General features: G+C 40.3%; 1 long non-coding RNA gene across 1 annotated transcript; it reads left to right on the top strand.

The window, feature by feature from the left end:
• Positions 1–1,022: 1,022 nt before the first annotated feature.
• On the top strand, positions 1,023–4,847 carry LOC311612264. Its single transcript, XR_014793263.1, has 3 exons — positions 1,023–1,219; positions 3,815–4,498; positions 4,541–4,847. It is a non-coding gene; the product is annotated as an uncharacterized lncRNA (long non-coding RNA).
• The last annotated feature ends 1,035 nt before the right edge of the window (positions 4,848–5,882 follow it).

The following is a 5,882-nucleotide window of genomic DNA, read 5'->3' on the forward strand; positions in this document are numbered from 1 at the left end:
CAACTTCTCTCATGCTCCTTCCTCATCTTCTTCCTCAATTGGACTATGAATATTTTATCTGAGCAAGGCTCCAAACAAAACCTCAATTTCTTTTCACTCTATTTTTCTGTCCAGATGATCTCACTCAGTTCATGGGCTTACAATTTTATCTATGCATTGATCACTTCCAAATGCTTTATCGATAGCCCAATTAATCCTTCTAAGCTCAGATCCACAGAGACAGCGAGAGTTCATGACATCCAATATCAAACTCATCGCCCTCCATTTCCCTCCAAAACAACTTCTCCCTATTGTTTATTTCCTTTATAGCACCAGCCTTTACCCAATTGTTAAGCCAAAAATCAGAGAGGGGCAGTTTCATAAATATGTGTGCATGTACAACACAAAATAGATTTCTTAATGTGGGCTGCATTCAGAAAAATGTTTGAAAGCCGAATTTAACAGAGAGAGTGCTTAGAGAAGTGTCTGTTACACAGTCACTATTCTAAGATGTTAGCAAGCATTATAACTATTGTCTTTAACTCATCATTCTCCTTCAGGCCCTCCACAGAATCAGCCCATCACCAAATCCTCTCCTTTGTATTTCCTAAATGTGCCTTAATTCATCTACTTCCTCCAGCCTCCTGCTGACTGAGGCTAAGCCAGATGCTGCTCACCCTGTGGGAAGCCGTGTTCCGTGGGGCCCGAGGGCAAGGATGGAGCATAGGGTAGGGACGCCTACCTTCTCTCCTGCAGGGGATTGAGCACAGGGTAGGGACGCCTACCCGCTCTCCCCTAAGCCTTCAGGGTCAACCAAGGACAGGCCAGACCATAGCCCCATTGTTAGAGAGTGCGCGTGACGCACGACTCATCTGGATGTTCTCAGCTAGGCTGTTCTCAATGATATCTAACCAGACGCTTGCTCTATGTATCTTTTCCAAGAATGTCTTGAGGGGCTGACGAGCAGCCTTGTCCTGGGAAAGGGGCACTTGGAGAAATGCCCAGAAAAGCCTCATAAATGTACGCTTGCAACTAATAAAGTTACTGCAGTCTCATCATGGACTAGCAGTCCTCCTGAAGTCCCACTTTCTCTTTGTCTTTATTTCTCTTAAAACCTCCTAGCCCTACCTCCAGGACCTGTGATGCCAGCTGGATCCGGTAACTGGCGCCCGTGAACAGGGACCTGGAGACACTGGGTAGAAGTAGGAAGGTCGCCGTTGGTAAAGGTCGCGACGAAACAGTGAGTAACGGCGGATTGAGTTTTTTTTTACATTCAGGAGTAATAAAATGGGGCAAGTACAGGGCAGGGATCTTTTTATACAGGTCCTGCACAGCATGCTTGTATCTCGCGATGCCTGTGTAAAGCATGGGACAAAGTAAAAGTGCTCTTTAGAGTGAATGTTGAAGTCTATGTGATCACAAAATAATGTTGTTTATTGTTGAAATTAGAATCTTAGCATATGTATGGAATTTAAAATCTGTAATAAGTGGAACTCCACTGCTGAAACTGCCTCTGATGCAGATAAATTCAAAGGCAGCTGGAGAGGGCAGGGCTATCTGCTCTCCCACATTAAGATTACTTGCAATAAGACTACTTAATGCCTTGTTTAAAAATTATAAGAGAACTCACAGGGAAATGCAAATCTTGGCCAAATTGGGTATTAGTTATTATTTCAGAAAGCCAAAAAGGAAGAAAAAAAAAATTGAGATCTGTCTATCTTTTAAGCATGAAAAGAAATTCAGCCAGATCTATTACTGATGCTTCCCCTGAAGTAAGCAGGGTGTGGGGGGAGGGAGAGACATGAGGCGATCCAATGTAGAAGCTGCTCTCCTAGTATAATAAATTAAAAGTTTCCTTTCTCGCCATAAAAAAGTTTTAAAAATTTAGAAATGCTTCTGGGATATCTGTATACGTGTAAAGAGAAAGCTAGTATAAGACAGAATGCGCGCACGTCCGATTTCGGATATTAGATAAGTCTTGAACTAGCCTTAACTCTTTACAAGAGCTACAGAAATGAAAAACCCAGAACTGATTCTTTTTCCTGAGAAAAACAGCGAAAAAATCTTCCTGAAAGAAATTCAAGCTAATTCCAGCAACAAGATTTGCATTTCCATAATAAAGAGTAGTTTGCAAAATGCTAGTGAGCCTTATTGAAAAGTTAACTTTTAAGGCCTTCAAGAAAATAAGTAAATTTGTCTCTGTCATAGAATTTATCCAAAGTAAATACTTTAAAATAATTATAATTGATTCTAGAATCTCAAAGAAATTATTTAAATATAGATGAATAAATAATGCATTAATACTAAAGATCTAAGTAGTCCAGGTAACTGGCTACATCCTTTGTTAAGGGAGGAAAGGGTAGAGGCCCTTCCCCCAGCAGACAGTTAATATAGTGTCCTGCCAGTAGCCATCTGAAAGAATGTGATAATTTATAGTCAAATAAACAAAACCTAGTTTCCCAGAGCCACTGGCAAATAAAAATTAAAGTTTAAATTTGCCTCATAAAAAAACCTAGAGAACAGAATTGAATCTATTAATTGATTATGTCTTGTATTTTCCTTAGAAATATAAAGTGTTATTAATCTAAGAACTACTAAATATATTTGACTTGCCAGCTTTAAAAGTTCAAAGTACAAATTAAATTAGAAAAAATTATAGAGTTGTAGTGATTAAATACTTAAAGCATAAAAACTTATTTTTAAGAAAATAAAATATTATATTTCCTCTAATAATTAGGAATTCAAAATAAGTTGCTTATTATTGATCTAATTAAAAGGAGGATTAATTCTGTGATCTCAGCCAAAAATTTTCTATACAAAAACTAGTCTAAATCTAATTGATATCTTAAGATAATAATAGATAATAACAAATAATAAAATATTTAAATCATATATAGATATTTGTTTGATGGTTTTTTTCCATGTTAAAATTTCAAGGCATTAACAGAGATAATTCTTGGAAAGCTCCAAGGGCCCGGAGTAATACAAGAAATTTATTCTCTCTTCTTATAGGAAAACTTTTTAAAACAGATCTAATATACTTGAAATTGCATGGAAAGCCTTATCAAATAAAAATTAATAGGTATATATTAAATATTATAAAAGTTTTCACCTGTAAGAAAGGCAAAAACAATATATTTCTTAAATATAGACAAATTTTTCAACAGCAGTAGAATTTCAAGAAAGACAAAAGCCATGCTTTTAGATCAGACCAATAAAGTATCAAACCTATAAGTTTTACTGAATAAGTTTCTTTGCCATTATTTTTTTTAAATTAAAGATACCTACTTAAGTTACTTTATAAATTAGCTTTTACAATGTAATCAATGTCATATAAATTAAGTTACATGAGAAGCCAATGTTTTATAAATAATTGAATCCTAACTATTGAATATATATAGCCGCCTACATTGTAATCAAGCTAAAGGCAAGGCAACATTTGTGGCTTATGAATTCAAAAGTAAATTTGCCTTATTTTTAAAGTAAAGATACCTTGCCATGATAGTAGTCGGCACCTGTGCATTCCTACAGGTTGCCCAGGATCAAGGGCAAGGCATTGTGGAGCGAGCTCATCAAGAACTTAAAAATCAGCTTTTTAAAATTAAAAAGGGGGAGTATTATACCCACACCCCCAGGAATTTACTTAATCATGTAATCTTTATTTTAAACTTTTTGCAAATGGACAAAGACGGCCAGACAGCGGCTCAGCGGTTTTGGGAGCCCACACCAAAATGCTTTCTAGATGTATACTGGAGAGATCCACTGACTAGGGAATTGCATGGGCCGGATCCAGTACTAATGTGGAGGAGAGGCTGTGTTTGTGTTTTCCCAACAGGAGACGAGAATCCTCGGTGGCTACCCGAGCGGTGTGTGCGCCATGCCTAGAAGTCAGGTGGCAAAGCTGAGGGATCGACTGGACTGCCTGCGGCTGATGCCATCTAGAAATGAAATGGGACTAATGTAGCGGACCTGCCACAGTAATGTGACAGTGTGCCAGGGAAAGCTGTGTGACTGGGCCAACACTGATAATGACTTTCGCCCCCAGAACTTAGTGACTGGACTTTGGACAATGGACAATGTTACTTATCAAAGAGATTTGTGGAAAATGGTGGCTGCCATGGACTATATCACTGTCGGGAAGGAGAATGTGACAGTGCAGCCACAAAGGGGAGTCATTAGTGGCTCGGGGAGCAGTTGGAATGTGAGCGTGTCTGCATGTGTACCTGAACCTTATGCCTTGTTACTGGGTAATTTTAGTATTAGCCTAGATAATGAAACTGGAATAACCAGCCTCGCCTGTAATAATTGCAGTAGCAAGTTTCCTGATACTTTTATGCATGTTGTTGCCTTTCTGTATAAGATTAATCTGTAAGCAAATGTACAAGTTAGCCATGGACATCCGCCTGCTTCAGCTGCATCAAGAGAAGGACAGCATCCCGCTTGAGTTGTAATAAATTAAAAAGGGGGAGCTGTGGGAAGCCGTGTTCCGTGGGGCCCGAGGGCAAGGATGGAGCATAGGGTAGGGACGCCTACCTGCTCTCCTGCAGGGGATTGAGCGCAGGGTAGGGACGCCTACCTGCTCTCCCCTAAGCCTTTAGGGTCAACTAGGGACAGGGCAGACCATAGCCCCATTGTTAGAGAGTGCGCGTGATGCACGACTCATCTGGACGTTCTCAGCTAGGCTGTTCTCAATGATATCTAACCAGACGCTTGCTCTATGTATCTTTTCCAAGAATGTCTTGAGGGGCTGACGAGCGGCCTTGTCCTGGGAAAGGGGCACTTGGAGAAATGCCCAGAAAAGCCTCATAAATGTACGCTTGCAACTAATAAAGTTACTGCAGTCTCATCATGGACTAGCAGTCCTCCTGAAGTCCCGCTTTCTCTTTGTTTTTATTTCTCTTAAAACCTCCTAGCCTTACCTCCAGGACCTGTGATGCCGGCTGGATCCCCTATCACCCAGACCCTGCAGCGCCTCCTACCTGCGCTGGCAGGTGCTCTGCCCTCCGCAGACTTCCCCCCTGCCTCAGATTGCCCTCCTCAGGAGCCAATAGGACGGGAGTCAGTACCATGCCCTCCCCCAACAGCATCCTCAGCAAAACCCATGATTGCATGAATCCCAGCCCCAGGCCCTTGACACCACTCACCAAGCTCCTTTGGGATTCTGGGCCTCCACACCTGTTCCTCTGCCCAGAACAAACCCGCTCACTGCCTCCCATCTCCTGCTTTTTGCCTGACTACCTGCTACTTGTAGTCTAAATGTATAGCTTAAAGTTTATATTCTCCAGGAAGCTGTACCTGAGACCTTTCAATCAGGAATTTCCAAACTATAAATCATGGCCAACAGCATGTTATGAAATCAGTACAATGTGTCTCTAAACAGTATTTTTTTTTTTAGTTGTAGAATGTTACACCAGGAATGAATTGAGATGAGATGGGATATATAATGCATTACATGCAGCTAAAGCAAAGTACTTTTTTTTTTACAAATGTATGTGTATGTGTGTATGGGCAGGAGTTGTGATAAAAGAAAGTATATATATTTTTACTGAGTCACATTCAAAATTAGGTTTACAAACCACTTCCCTAAGTGACCACCATTTATGTGTTTTCCTAACACCAGTCTTTTTAGTAAAATGAACACACGCAGGCTGTTATCTATATATCTGCACTGAAGCATGTGTCTTATATAACACGTAAGGAATAAAGCAAGCTAAGACAACCTCCATTCAACAAATTGTCAAAACAACCCCCACAAGAGAATAGCTCATTTTCTAAAGGCGAACCTGCGTCCCTGAAGGATCTTTTTCCAGCACCGATTAGGAAGCCAGGGAAGGAATGGAATGATGGGTATTTTGCTACAGGTGTTGCTGTCTCTGTGAAGTTCAGGTTCAGCAACGACTGGC

This window comes from Pipistrellus hanaki, assembly GCF_964339955.1.
Source record: "Pipistrellus hanaki genome assembly, chromosome: 17".
Classification (NCBI taxonomy): Eukaryota; Metazoa; Chordata; class Mammalia; order Chiroptera; family Vespertilionidae; genus Pipistrellus; species Pipistrellus hanaki.